The 15,982-nt window shown below is 36.6% G+C and overlaps 1 protein-coding gene and 1 long non-coding RNA gene across 2 annotated transcripts in view; both read right to left on the minus strand.

Annotated features, from left to right (window-relative positions):
* Positions 1-13,702, minus strand: part of LOC120782635 (insulin-like receptor) — a 134,485-nt gene extending 120,783 nt beyond the window's left edge. The window contains exons 1-2 of the mRNA XM_040115003.1: positions 13,361-13,702; positions 10,520-10,892 (exon numbers count right to left, since the gene is read on the minus strand). The gene's annotated coding sequence lies outside the window, so the exon portion shown is untranslated. The remainder of the gene's footprint in view (positions 1-10,519; positions 10,893-13,360) is intronic.
* Positions 13,703-13,756: 54 nt separating this feature from the next.
* Positions 13,757-14,372, minus strand: LOC120782636. Its single transcript, XR_005706270.1, has 2 exons — positions 14,278-14,372; positions 13,757-13,986 (listed from the first exon to the last, which is right to left on the minus strand). It is a non-coding gene; the product is annotated as an uncharacterized LOC120782636 (long non-coding RNA).
* Between the last annotated feature and the right edge of the window lie 1,610 nt (positions 14,373-15,982).

Raw genomic sequence — 15,982 nt, forward strand, 5'->3', positions numbered from 1 at the left:
CTGCGTTTGGTTGTCTAGCAGCACTTAGCTCGTCTATCAAGCCGAGTTCATGGCTACTTAACGAAAACCGTTAGTCCGTGCAATAAGCAGTTGTATTACTTGTTTGTGTTCATATTACTTACATTACGTGTGCTATTTATGTGGTTTTAATGTAATTTATTAATAAATGTGGTGTCTGCTGTTTGCTTTGCTTCTACTCTCTGTGAGCGCCTTTGTGGTATGCCACTTTAGTTGCAAAATATGCAGTTATTGCCAACATTTCTTACTTTCGCTTCTGATACCTGAAAGTACTCATTGGAATTTTCACAAACAAATGAGGCAATGAGACATGTCCCAGCCGGGTAAGCGGCGACCGGATCGAATAATTCGCTAGAGCTTTGGCCAGATGGCTTGGATGGCTTTTAGTGTTTTGATTACCCACATTCCCTGGTGTATTATTTGCGTTGACTGGCTTACCTGTAAAAGAAGATAATATGTTAATACAAACGTAAATTATTAAAGAATTCAAATATTTAAAGAAATATATACTAAAAAATTATTTTTTTTCTTTTATAATCTTAACTATATTAGAAAATAGCTGGAACCTTGGCCAGCGCTGGGACACAATCGGTACAAGCGCTGTCGCAAGAGCTTTTTGGCCCAAGATCGATCGCAAGAGATCTTGTGATCTCTTTGCCCTCAAAAAGGCTAGCCTCTCCACGGCCATTGCCCTATTGGTGTCCAGGCAGTAAGGCTGGGAATCCTACCAGACGCCATTTGCAGAAGCTGTACGGAAGAAGATGTGGTGGAAACAACTTCATACTTTCTTCTTGTCTGCCCCGCGTTTGGGTGGTCAAGACTTAAACACTTAGGTTCGCATACCTTCAGACATTCCACCGAGCTGGCGGGAATGAGGGAAGCGTTTTGCTAACTTATAGTTCGAACACATGAGTTCTTCTCATGTACAACATACAGTAGTCAATGTGCGATCTTTGATTAGCCATCTAACTTAACCTATATGAGGCTATAAGGTCAAATCCAAACATTACCTGTACTGGTTGTGGGTATGAGAATCGACCATTCAACTAAATACAGTTGAACTTCCATAACTCGAAATTCTAGAACTCGAAGTTCTCCATGAGTCGAACTCTTGAATTGGCAATAGAAGTCAAATTTTCTCTCAAAACTCGAAGTTTTTTGTGGATTATGTGATCCGACCTGAACAATTTCTTCAAGGATTTTACAGTTGGTAAGCAACAATTCATGCCAAATTTCCTGATGATATCTTGTCAAATGAAAATTTTTTCAGTTTGAATGGCAGCTATTTGTGTGATGGTGATTCGATAGCGGCGGCTTTAACAAATTAACGGCTTTCTAGGGCGAAAAAAGGACATCGAAAAATTGCAGTTCGATATCACAAAAGCTGAGAGACTAGTTTGCGTATCTACAGACAAACGGACAGACAGTCAGGCATGCTGATCATTTAATTATATATTTTATATCGTCTCCGATGTTTTGTGGAGTTGGAAAACCTGTTCAGGGTATGCTTCTAGTATTACGCAATAGATAACATAACTTATGGTAATGATTTTCTTTGCATAGGAAAGAAATAAATTGTCTAGCAACTATGTATGTATGTTAAATTTTCCGAATCGTAAATAGATCTAAATTCTTTATACGTTTCATGGTACATTATCTACGGTACAACAGCTTACACCACATGTGCGAGATATGCATACAATATGATTTTTGAGAATTCATTCATTTCTTTTACCAACACCGGCGATATTTTTATAATGGAGGGAAAAACTAAGAACCTAACCCCCCGTTTGCTGGAAGCGTTGATGTTCCAAGATAGATTTTCTCAAAAACTATGAGTGCACTTAAGCGCTAAAACACTTATGTTGTATGGATGGACACATACCCAGTAACGAAAATATGACTTAACTATAATTAATGAAGAGCTAATGATTTGAATAGCATATTTTAAAATAATTTCTTTCTCAATGTAAAAATGTTCAAATAAAATAGTATATAGTTCTTTTAAATATCCAAGTTATTCCGATTTTTTTCTTTCCACTCTTGTTGTAGAAACATAATTTGTCCAATGCTGTAATGTTTTCGTGCTTATTTGTTCCGCCAGGGCGTCTGGCTGGTACATACTTGCACATATACATACTGTGTGTGGCGCGATCTGTAACACATTTGGGGTGATCGACTTCACGCGTGTGGTGCTCATTAATAGTTCCGGCACGCATCCGGAACCATTTCAAAATTTCTTTCAACTAATTTTAGTGGGCCCCCCGTAGTGAGTGCGGGCACGAGTGAATGATGGACGGGTGTGTGGCGTTAGTTAAAAATAGCGATGACAACATGTCTGCATCTTATTGCAGCAGCAACAGTTGCTGCTGTCATTTCGGATCCTCGACGTACGCACAGAGCCACTATAGCATCATAAATATATATTTGTAAGTACATATATAGGCTTGTGCATTTCCCCCCCATTCTTAGAGTAGGCATTGTCGTTTCAATTGCGCATTCCAACGAATTCTGTTAGATTTTCATTAGAGGTGTAAAAGGGCGCCTGGTAATCAGTGGGTATGTGGCATGTGTTTTGTTATGTGGTATGGTATTATTATTTAATTTTTTATTTCGCCCTGCTCTTAAGCAAATGTGTAGGTGTTGGAAATGCTTTGTTGTTATTTTTGAAAATGCTTTTTATTTACTCCCGAAGAATGTGGAAATGTTAACTTCAAATACCATCAGCGTTCGAAACATCGTGGGTCGGCCTTAGGCCGCCTGTTGCTGCTTCATCAAAAATTGGCGTTGGGGTTTATCAGACATTTTCAACGGAGCGCACTATATTACACAACTAAGAAGATATTTTTAAATACGAGTATTACCCGGGGTTTACTGGCGTTATCGAGAATTTTTAGTTCGTAATACGACATGCGAAGTTTTCACAACAGAGCTAGCTATTTTTAGGTTATAGCAAAACATTTGGGTAAACAAACTTTGCTAGCACTAGATATAATCAGCTTAACACTTGTAGCATAACGACTTCTGATCTACATACTATAAACTAGAAGATGAAATTTTGAAAATAGTTTCACAGAAAAAATTAGTAGTTTAACACGCCTACCCAATTATAGGAAAAGACATTTTAAAGAGGGAGAAATAGCAGCGCCATTTTATAATTATCGACTGCTTCGTGCCACGCACGAGACGCCGCGCTGATGAAACGAAAACAGCTGCCAAGGAGGATAATGTGACGAAAGTTTACGTTTATCAGCTTGAAGCTACGCGAGACAGCCAATGGTAGGCATTTTAAAACAAAGGCGTGTGTCATACACTGAATAAAGCATTGATCATAAGAAGGTTACCGACGATAAGGTGCCGTTTATTCTTTCGGATCTGACGTAGTTTCTACTTGGTCTAGTAACCATTGCCGAAACATTCAACTCTTGCTACAAACCAGAGACCAAGTGAGCGCCCAAAAAGGGCACTTCATCCCACGAAACTGCTTCGAAAACGGTGAAAACTTTCATCAGTCAGGCATTTTGTATGTATTGAAACGACATGTCATAATTTTCACTTATTTACACTTACAGCAAGGTGCGCATAATTCGTTGGACCCCTCCATATCATAGTTTCTCATTTTATGTCGTTAAAACATACAAGTATTTCGTATATAAAATTGTCTACAAATTAATTAAGACCCATTTAAAAGCAGTAAAATGGGAAGCCAACTAAAATGCAACGAGTAGAGTAATAAAAGTGCCAGATGTCAAATGTGGAGACGAAGAAAGAATGCAGTCACATGCAATAAACAATGGAAGCAGACATTGAAGCGAGGGGAGACTAACGAATTTATACAAAGATGTGATAAACTGCCATAAAAAAATTAAATTTGTAGCGCATATAAGCGAGACAAACTTCATATTAGTATGAGTTTTATGTACGTACAGGACCAAACTTTGTAAATTTTTTAGGTTAGGTTAGGTAGGGTTACGTTATACTGGCTGGCAGTCACGCCATATATAGACTTACTGGTCCTTTTCGATATCAAATGGATTTTCAGTTTAATACCAAAGACGACTTGATATCTCATTGATATATTGATTAATTGATATCTCATTTTGATTTGTGATCGAGTCCCTTGAACTGCGAAGTCCTAGATATAGACGAGTCCTACTCAAGGGTTGGTATGATAAGTTTAGACGCGGTGAAATGTCACGGTATGCGGTCGCAGTGGACGCCCAAAAAAGGTTGTTACCGAGGAAAACATCAAGAAATTTAACGAATATTTGGGTATGAGAAAACTCTGTGAAAAGGGGATGCCGCGAGCACTTACTTTTGACCAGAAAAAACGTTAAGGTCATGATTCGGAGGTGTTCAAGGCAATAAACTCGATTTTTCTTGCCGATTTGTGGCAATGGATGAAACATGGCGCGAACATTTCACTCCGTGTTCCGATGACTGTCATCCGAGTGAATTGCATACGATGTACCCGCTCCATAGAGTAGAAAAACGCAACAGTCGGCTGGCAATGTTATGGCGTCTGTATTTTTGGATACGCATGGAATCATTTTTATTGACTACCTTGAAAAAGAAAAGGCCATCAACAGCGACTATTACATATCGTTATTGGACCGCAGAAAAACGGCCGCATTTGAAGAAAAATAAATAATAAATAATCCAAAACAATGCACCGTGTCGCATGTCAGTGAAAACAATAGCAAACGTCCATGAATTGGGCCTCGAATTGCTACGGCGTCCACTGCATACTCCAGATCTGGCCCTCAGCGAATAGCCTCTGAGCAGAAGTTTTCGTTGCAGGATTGTGACCTTAAAAGCAAACTAGGTTGAATATAAAAGAACGACTTTTGTCGAAAAAACTGTGTATTACTATGGCAGGCCGGTGACTTTTCAATTGACCTGCTATTTAGGAATCTTCAATTCACAGATGCTTGATGGTAATTCTATTGTACTTGCATGTCATTGGGCTCGTTGAAGCTTATGCAAGCCACTCGTAACACAGCTTTCCAAGTCACGATAGTTAATTTATAAAGTCATAAAGATGGAGTGCTTTAAAGTTGACTGCGTTCCACGAATTAGTGTTTGATTTAGGAAGTTTTTTCTAAAATAAAAGACTAAAGCAGTTCGTATTGCCAATCAACCGGCGCAGTATTTTAATTCTCTCCATTATTACAGTTAATTAAATAAACACGAGAGTGCTTTGAAATACCATACAATTTTGCTTTCCGGCAGAACCCTTTTTATTGCATACGCTTGGAAGTAATGACCTCATAAAACGTGACATTTCGTTACAAAGTGTGGAACATTATGTACAATATATTATATTTATGTATGAGAGGAGAGCAAATTTTTTTATATACTCCGATGGATGAATGGGTTATAAGACACAAAAAGTCTAGAGCTTGGTTTCTCTCAGGCTTGTTCTACGATGAAAATCTCTAAATGATAAAGACAGGAATTAATGTATATAAAAGGGCTTGTGAAAAAAAAACATAACTTTCAATAAAATTGCGCATATTTCTGTGTCTCTGACAGTTTGGTTTCGTAATCGTGCATGCTCGCTGTGGTTGAGAATTAGTTGTGGAGATCAATAAGAAAAAACGAAAAGAAAAAGTTTCGGTTATCGATTTGGCAATTACTCAGAGTTTATATACTACGTAAAACATCAATAATATTTAAGCATATTTTGCTTAAGCGCTCATAAAACGATTGGTATTTGCTTGCTTCCAGCTAAGTTCGCACAGCATTTCGAAGTGGCCTTTGGGGTCGCCACACTGTCTGTAAGGAATTTTAATGATCACAACACAATTAATAGCCAAAGTAAATTATATACGCGGCTTATTTTAGTGGCCTACAAAACCAGTTAATTTGTTCAATGCTACGTTGCGGTAGGCAAACCGGAGGAAATGCCGTAGGCTTTAGGAAAACAAAGCCCATCTGTGCTCATGCTCGTACGCATGGCCTACCATTTCGCAGTAGTGTGAAAATATTCGTTAAGTGGATGGAAAATTTTAAAATAAAAATTGTGCAATCATTAATGAGCCTAACTAATGGGTATTATTTCTTTTGCTGAACTTTGTTTTTGTTTGTATTATTTGTTTTAAGTATTGCCTATGCCATGCACTTGGTAACACGGTATACATTGCGGCATATGACTGCATTTTTAACACTTAATAAATTGGTTAAAATTCGAAACGATTGAATTGTTGTATATTTCGAAAGTTAGTGCCTGGGGTTAGGTGAAGCGTGTTATGGTTCACTTCACATCGTTTCTGTGCTAAGGTCCACTAAGTGCACGCATCGGAAGATATTTTCAGGTCTTTACCATTTTTTATTAAATTTAAGGGGTTATAAACAGTTAGAATTTTCAAAAAAAATTTTAGGAATACACACAGAAATTTCATATTGTACCGGATTTTCGAAATTACACGCAAATTTGAAAAGACGTTTCAGAGTGCTTGGAAGTACAAGGCAACATTAAGGGGTTACACTTGGGTTTACGGGTTTCCAAAAATCGATTTTTATTAAATTTTACAACAACACCTTTAGAATATTGTCCTAAATTTTCAAGTTGATCCGAGTAATAGTTTCGGAGTTACAGCCTTGAGAACTTGTGCGCTCGAGGCTAATTGGGCTTAGTGCGCCGTCCTTATACGCGTTTTTCTCGAAACTGTGTTTATGAAGTAGGTTGGTAAGATTTCTCTAGAACTATTCAAACGATCTTCATTTTACACAGGTAAAGACGTGAGAGATACAATTCTTAAAGACTTGGACGAATAAGTTTTTTTCGACAACAACTATTTAACAAAAAAAAAAATGTTGCGAAATTCTCACTGAAATTTTAATTTTTTTGTAAAATTGTCTGCCAAAAATCTATTTTTAAGGTTTTAAGTTAAGGTTTTAGCTAAAACACGTACACACACATTTTTCACTTTAGATGATCCTGTAAGGAGTTAACTTGCCAACGCGTGCGTATCTTTTTTTCGAGGGGTCATCGGAAATGGCGTCGCAATGGCCGAGTTTAAAATATTTTTTTTCAAAATGTATACGCAAATTTGTGGAACAATAAATTTAAAAGTTTTCTCAGAAAAAAAATCTGGAAAATTCGCTTTTTTTCGGTCTTCTAACTGTATACTCGTACAACCCTTTAAGGAAAGTCCAAGTTTGCTATATTGGCTATTAAAGTATAGGCCCGCCCATTCTACACGATGTTTGAAATAAAGTACCAAAGTCTTTCAGTTTTTGCGATATCTCGTCAAAATTTTTGTACATATCCAAGAAGCAGTTTCTTTGTCGGATTGCATCACTATAACATATTGCTGAACAATCAAAAGGAAGCCCTTGTATGGAAAACTTTTTCATTTGATGCGTATACTTGACGAAAGATTATTGTCTGAAACAAAGCTACAAATTTTGAACAAATTGTTCAGATCGGACCATTATATCGTATACGTAGCTACTACACAACAGGAAACCTTTATATTTTTAAAGGTTATTGTAAGCATTTTAATTAAATATTTCTAGCGTAGTCTGAAACGCAAGCAGACATTTTTTAAACATTAGATCATTTGCCAAACAAGTAGGCAGAAACATATACATACAGACATTTATTTAGTTTGTACTAACAAGCAAAACCAGAGCGACTAAAAGCGAGTAGCTTTGTTTATTATACTTTAGAAGCAGGTGTTTGCTCAGAACTCGCTTGTAACTTTAGGCTGTGGAATGTCAAATGCAGAAAGCGGAATGTTATTCACTATAACCGCATATTTCTAAAGCGTTTCGACGAACTAGCGATTATAAGCAAAATGCCTTCAAAGCATCTAAATTAGTTGAAAAGAAAGTTGCAAATATACATAATTATTTTTTATTGCTTTTATGTTTATGAGGAAAAATAAACGTTTTGGCTTAGTTTTATGGCTTTGATTATCAGTCTTAATAATTAATTTGTTTAATTTTCGTAAATTTTATTGCACCAAGAACTCTTTGAAGCCAGGTATTCATTTTCTCATTTTCATGTTTATGCCTTGACTACGTAATGATGCTTTTTCCTACTTTCTTTAAGCCCTCATACACGCTAAGTGCAGAAATCCATTAGCCACCGTTTTAAAAAATAGAATTATAATAGTACTCGTATACAACCACGTGCATTGTTTCTAAGAAATCAGAAATTGTATAACATTTCAAAATTTATATATACATATAATTTCCAGTATTAATTTGTGTAGCAGAAGAAGAATTTGTGCAGCTTTTGCGACCCTTGACTGATGCACGCGCTGGTCCTGAAGAAGACACCTGTCCGCCTGTTCGTTGTTTTCTTTACGAGTTTCTGAGAAGCGATCTTTTGTTGCAGTGGCGTGCTTGCAATGATCGTCAGGTGGCCAATTGCTGCAACAACTCCATTACGATTTCGTTGATGACTGCTAAATTATATGTATGTATGTATATGCACCTAACTACGACTTGTTTGCAACTCAACATTCATACATATATATGTATATAAGGCTAATAATTTATTATTATGCTCTTACCATATTAAGATCAAGAGAGAAGCAAATATGTTCTTTAGAGAGTAACAGAAATTGAAAAGTCACCGGCCTCATAGATGACGCTACTAGAACTAAATCCATTTGATTTTTAGTTAGCCCTAATATATAAATTTAAAGCTTTCGAATCATAAATTTGTGGTTTATGTTATTTTGTGAAAAAACTGAATCAAAAGGATTTTCGCGTGCTGATAAAATACTGCTTCTTGAAGGGAAAAAATACAGTTGAAGCAAAAACGTGGCTTGATGACGAGTTTTCGGACACTGCTTTATAAAGATCAATCATTAAAGACTGGTGTGCTAAGTTTATTCATGGTGAAATGAGGACCGAAAACGGTGAACGCAGTGGACGCCCAAAGGAGGTTGTCATCCACGAAAATATTTAAAAAGTTGACAAAATAATTTTGGATGACCCTAAAGGTGAAGTTTTTCGAGATAGCAGGCACTCTAAGGACATAAACTGAACGTGTACTTCATATCATTCAAGCATATTTGGGTATGAGAAAACTCTGTGCGATGTGGGTGCAGCGCGAGCTCACTTTCGACCAAAACCAACGACGAGTGAATGGTTCAAGCGTAATTTCTTGTTCTTATATGTCACAATAGATGAAACATGGCTTCACCGTTTCACTCCGAAGTCCAATCGACAGTAATCTGTGTGGACTCCACACGTTGAACACGCTCCAAGATCCAGATCTGACCCTCAGCGACCAACTCAGATCTCAAAAGAATGCTCGCTGGGATGAAATTTTCGTCAAATGAAGAGGTGATCGCCGAAACTGTACTTCAAAAGAGGATACCGATATTTTGCTAAGGACCAAAGTAACAATCGAAAGAGTTAAACAAGTAACGAAGTTAAATACTCTCAAAAGGATCAAAGCCCAAGGAAATACTTCCAGGTTTGGCAAGAATCGTAATTCAACTAGGGGACGTATTGCTCTTTCTCAATTTGATTAAGATTTTTTCATATTGACTGATAGATGCGGTATAAAGTCAACGGGAAGTTCGAAAATACTTAAGTTGGGTATATGAAAGAAGTATTGACTCAACTTTACACATTTTTAAACCAATATAATTCTAATCTATCTCGATATTTTTGGGTGATACAGTCTGGCAACAACACACGCCCTCAGGCGAAAGAAACAATCCATGACCGAGCGTCTAACTGAAATTAATGCGCATAGTTGAAATCACATTTCATTATTGGCTTTCACGTCGGTGTCTGATCGCAACTACTCGTATAATTGTAGCATTGAGACCCCTCTACGAAATGCTCTCTAGCTTCTAAACATTCTTAGTATGTTTTCATCTGTCTGCGTTAATGCAAAATTTATTATTTACACCTAACACATTCGTTATGTTTTAGCGTGTTGCCAATTATACTTGCATTATAATTGTATTTTAATTTAATTTAATTTTTGCACTCTGCTTCTTGGCTGCAACAACGGCAATTAGCAACGCCTCTAATAATATCTGTTTGGTTAAAATAGAGCTTATTTGTAATTTAGATTAGTTTACGTGTTTGCTTGTGTATGCGTGTGTGTGTATAGACCTAGATATAACCACTTGTTCTTACATATGTGGCTTTTAGAAGCACTTTCCTTCCTGCTTGGACTCGGACGACTTGTGCAGCATTAGCTGTCTTCTTCAAATTATACCAGCTACCCAACCGGACTGGCAATACTTGCGATGCTACCTTAACAAAACGAAGTTATAGCCTTGAATGACATACAATATTCACATATTCTCTTCTATCACATGCGTCAGAAGACTTGGTAGCGTAGGATTGCAGCGCAAATATTGTCAGTTTGTTCGATTCGCTGGAGAGTAACGCTTGGCGAATCGAAGATAGCTAGTATGTTGGCGATTCGGTGTGGCTTTGTATTTAGAAATAAATTTTTATTTTTTTTAAATAATTTTAATAACAGAAAAATAAATAAGATTCATTGTTAATATACCTTTTTAGACAGTACTATTAGTTCATGCTGCGGATGTGTTGACTCATGTTTGGTTGTGTCTTTTAGTTTTGTGGTTGTCGTTGAACAATTTTCTATTAGGAACAATTTTTTATAACGCTTTTAACACACAATTCGAAGCTATTCGATTTTTCCTTATATTAATTACAGGCAGAACTTTATCAAACCACTGAATTATGTGTTTAAATTTCACTTCGCAATATTCATATCCACCTTTTGAGTATTTTTGTATATTTTAATTAATTTCCATATAACGAGCTTCAAATTATAAAATATTTTGCCACTTCTCATGTAAAAACTTGTATATCATTTTTTAATACTATGCACAAACGAAGCACTACACAAGGATATTGGTCTGAAAAGAAGAAAGAAAATAGAATGTTAAATATTTATTATCATTTATACATCGTATTTATAAATATTATATCATGCGAAATAATTGTTAATTCACTCAGAGACAGCTAAGTTCCGGTGTAGACAAAGAGTACATTTGCTCATGCACTCTCTTAGCTCATTGCAAAAACTTCGTATAGGGTCGAAATATTTATTTCAATCTCTACCAGAAATTACCGTATTCATCATATTTGCGCTGGGGAGAGTAAGCGCAATATTTACGTTTTCTCTAATAAAACTGTTTGCTGTCTTTACTTTTGGATTCTTTGGTAGTCTTCAACCTAAAAACTAATATTTTTAAATTAGCAGACAAAATTTTCGGTAGTTTAACTGTGATTATAAAGGTTATATAACCGGCTAAAATCTCGTAAGCGGTGTATTCGCCAATAAAGAAGAAGAAGCATACGATTATAAAGGCTTAAACTCTTTGCAAATACTCGTATATAAAATATTTTAAATTCAAACACTTTCCTTTTTTGTTAAATGATACTGTGGAAAAGTATGAGCTCAGAAAACTCATCTTGAACCTTTAAAACTTTGCTAAACATTTATAAGTGCCGGTTCATACGTGGAATCTTTTATTGCCGTTACTTGTAGCTTGTAGAAGCGATGGGGTAAGGCGCAGTTGCCCGTGTTCGGATCACACTTGTGTTCTTATTCGTAACAGTAACAGGTCAATTGAAAAGGCCTGACACATAGATGACGCTACAATAATTAAATCCATATAATTTTTAGTAAGCTCTAACCTTCAAAATACCCTGTCGGATTATTAGTTTGTGATTTATATTCTTTTGAGTCAAGAAACTCTGGTTATTGAGAAAAAATTAATTAAAAGGAGTTTCGCGTCTTGAAAAACTATATCTTCTAGGAGGGATAAAATATAGTTGAAGCAAAATTTTGACTTCATGACTAGTTTTCGAACACTGCTCCAGGAAAATCAGTCATCAAGGAATGGTATGTTAAGTTTAGACGTAGTGAAATGAGCTCCGAAGACGCTGAACGCAACAGCCAAAAGAGATTGTTACTGACGAAAATATTTAAAAAGCTGGCAAAATAATTTTGAATGACAGTAAAATAAAGTACTTCGAAATAGCAGGCACTATAAAGATATCAATTCAACGTGTACATGATATCATTCACGAATACTTGGGTATGAGAAATCCCTGTGCAAAGTGAATCCCACGCAAGCTCACTTTTGACCAAAAACAAGATGAGTTCATGATTCCGAGCTGTGTTGGGAGATGTTCAAGCGTAATTAACTCGATTTTTTGTGTCGATAAGTGGCAATAGATGAAACTTGGCTCCACCGTTTCACTCCGAAGTCCAATCGACAGGCAGTCGAGTGGGTCACACACGATGAAAACGCTCCAAAGCGTGGAAAAACGCAACAGTCGGCTGGCAAAATTGTCATGTCAGTATTTTGGGACGCGCATGGAATCGTTTTTATTGACTGCCCTGAAAAAAGGAAGGACTATCAATAACGGACCGTTTGAAGGATGAAATTGCCAGTATTTGAAGAAAAAGAACTTGTTGTTTTACCAAGACAATACACTATGTCGCAAGTCAGTGAAAGCGATGGCAAAATCTTTGAATTGGGCTCCGGCGACTATGTTCTAAGAAGAAATTTTCGCCGAATGAAGAGGTGATCGCCGAAACGGAGGGCTATTTTGAAGCAAAGGAAAAATCATAGGCCAAAAGTGGTATTGAAAAGTTGGAGGATCGCTATAATCACCCTTGAAGGGAACTATGTTGAAAAAAAAAGAATTTTGCCAAAAAAATTAATTTCACTAAGGTATGCACGAGACTTTTCAATTGAACTGTTAGTTCGTCATACCATTTCATTTCGAAATTCTTTCCATTGTTGCAATAACGCTCGGTGAAATTTATCATATATTTTTGTATTAATTTATAAGTATAAAAATATGCATATGTGAGAGAAATATTTCAGTAAATCGTGAATGCAGCGTACAAATATTTGAGAGATGCAGTTGTGCGACTCAAATTGATCGTGTGAAGCGTATTGGCAACACCAAAACAGAAATTGCCGATACAATTCGCACAACAGCAGGTTCTACGTACCGGATTTTATCCTGCTAAGGGCTGTTATATCGGTGAACTAACCCCGTTAAGGTAAGTCTTAAGTTTAAAAAATTGTCAAAAATGAGAAACAAAAGCTTTCGTGTATGAAAAGGCGCTTAGTGGTTGAAGCCAATAATTGGATTGGTGTAATAAAGGTAGGTGTGAAGAGTTTATTAGCCTATCAAAATCTTGTCTACAGAACCGGAACGAACCACGTTTTATAAACGGCTCTGAACGTTTAACGCGTTAGTATTAATCCAAAATTATTTGGTATAAAGTAAAGTGTCAGTGCTTTCCTAATAAAAACGCAATGTAACTTCAGTAATTTTCACATAATTGTACTAACAGTACCTTCCGATTCTTTATTACAAATAGTTTGGTGTTGCAATTTTTATCTCCAAGTGGACAGTTTTTTTTACTGTTATATAGCCGTTATGACATTACAACAATTTGACATATGCATAACAAGCGGTCAAATAGCTTCACTTTTTGCACAACTTTTTTATTTTTTTTTTGTAATTTTCCGATGCTACACAATTTTGCTCGGTTTCAACTTTATTATATGTATTTATTTGCGTATGTGTGAATATGTCGGCTTGTATGTGTGCGTATTTCGCCACTTGTCGCTTTTAATGCCTCGAATCGAACTACATACATAAATATGTACATACATATGTATATATGTATGTACATACATATATTGCCTTTGTCGTGTTTTGCTTTGTAAAATTTTTAGTATTTTTCTTATTTTATCTCCAAGACATCGTTTCCGTCGTCGTCTTGGCGTTTTTTTCGGACTTCGTGCGGTATTTTCGGTGTTTTATTGTTGTTTGTCACACGCGCTTCAATTGTGTCGACGGCGAACCGTTGAAAAAAAAGCAATAAACAAGTGACGTCACATGAACGAAGTCGTCAGAAGTGATGTCGAAGGAACGAGCAACCGTTTAAAATAATTTCTTTCGTTTTAGGCACTTATGCTTTTTAGTATCGAAAGCACAACGAATTGAGCACAAGAAATGAAAAAACATAAATATTAATTACGCTAATTAACGCTTACAGATTTATGTATATTTGCATATATGTACATACATACATATATATAATTTTTTTCTTTTGCTTTAATTTTATTTGTTGTTTTGATTTTTCACTGTGCGATTGCCATTGCTTTGATAAATAATTTTGAACATCGAATTTGCGCAGATCAAAATCAAGAGGTACAAGCCGCAGATAAAATATGTGCGAGTACGTATGTACGAGTATGTATGCACGTCAATATGTATATATTCGCATGAAACGAAAGCGCAGGCGCATTATAGACACTCATAAAATTATTCGCTTTGATCAACACACAGACGCGACGAAAGTGAAGTAACGACTAAATTCATATACTTAAAGCTAAAAGCTGCGAGGGCCCCCCTCGCTGGCGTTGGCGTTGGTGCTGGCACTGGGGCTGGCGCTCACTCGCAATGCTGGCAAATATCTCCGCAATCAGCAATACAGCAAATTGAGAGTTGAAATAAAAATCGCAAAGCGCCAAACAAACACATATGTAGAAAGTGCGGCTAGTATCGGGCTCGTAGGCACATGTACCTACATACATACAAACAAGAAGGAACCACCACATATAATTGAAATTGTATTAATGTGTTTATACATGTGTATGTACATATGTATGTGTGGACGTTAATATCACATGCTCATGCAGCGCCGATCGAGAGAGATTGCCCGCTCATGCCAGGTGCCTACTTATACCAATATTTTATGTAACTCATAAGAGCAGACAATTTCACACCGTGTACTCGGCAGCAGCAAAGAAATATCGCCTTGCAAAAGCAACATTAATGAGATAGACAAAGCGAGAACAATCATCACCAACAACGGAGTTGTCAGTTTTGCTATTTTACAGCTTGTTTTGACTTGAAGAAGCTTTAATATGAAAGCAAGTGCATCGATTGTGTCTGCGACGTTCACCCTGATCTAAAACTATAAAAAAAAACAAAAATGTTTGGATAAATTCTAGACGGTTACCGCAAATTGTAAACAGTCCGGCTAAGGTGTCAGCAGTAATTACATACTTACATATTTACATTTATACATAATTACGTACGGTATTTATATACTATAAATGCATTATTGTACATCCCTACATATACTGTAATGTGGGCAAAAAGACTTTTTAATTTATTATTCCGACGAACAGGATGGTGTGAAATTTATTATTACTGGCGATGATATCTTGGATAAATGTACATAAGTATGTATGTTGACGACCCGGAAACAGTCGATCAATCGGCCGTATACGTCAAAGCGGATTAAACATCACAGTTATGTTGACAGTGTTCTTCGATTATCGAGGTGCGGGACACTCCGAACGCCTTCTGACCGGCCAAACTGTCAACATGGAATACTATTTGAGTGTTATGCGTCGTTTGCGCGAAGCTATTCGTTAAAAGAGGCCAGACTTATGGGACGACTTCTGGTTATTCAGTAAACTGAAATGACGGCTGGACAAAATAAAAAAAATTGCTTCCCGATTCCATTGTTTCAGCTCCCCCTAAAGGTTTTTAATTTGATTCAAGTCGGGGTACTAACTTGGTCAATTAAGAGACCCAGACCGTTGTCCTGGAACCGATCTCTTACCAACTTCAAAAATCAGATATTTAGGAACGTTAAGCTGCTGATGTCCATATAATTGGCATAATTTCCTTAGCCTATGGCAGCATCGTGTTCTCCAAAATATCTTTATGTTGGAATCTGTTTATGGTGTGCGTAATATGATGTGTCGACCATACACCATGCCATTAAAAGCAGCACCAGACCATTATGTTGCCGCAACCATGTTCAACGGACTTTTTTGTTAACCGTGAATGCAACTTTTTGACTTTCGGACGACGAAAATTGCGTCTGGCAACAGAACGAACAAATTAATATTTCTTTCATCCCTCCACAAGGTATTGCGCCACTATTTTCCGT

Source organism: Bactrocera tryoni, chromosome 1, assembly GCF_016617805.1.
Source record: "Bactrocera tryoni isolate S06 chromosome 1, CSIRO_BtryS06_freeze2, whole genome shotgun sequence".
NCBI lineage: Eukaryota > Metazoa > Arthropoda > Insecta > Diptera > Tephritidae > Bactrocera > Bactrocera tryoni.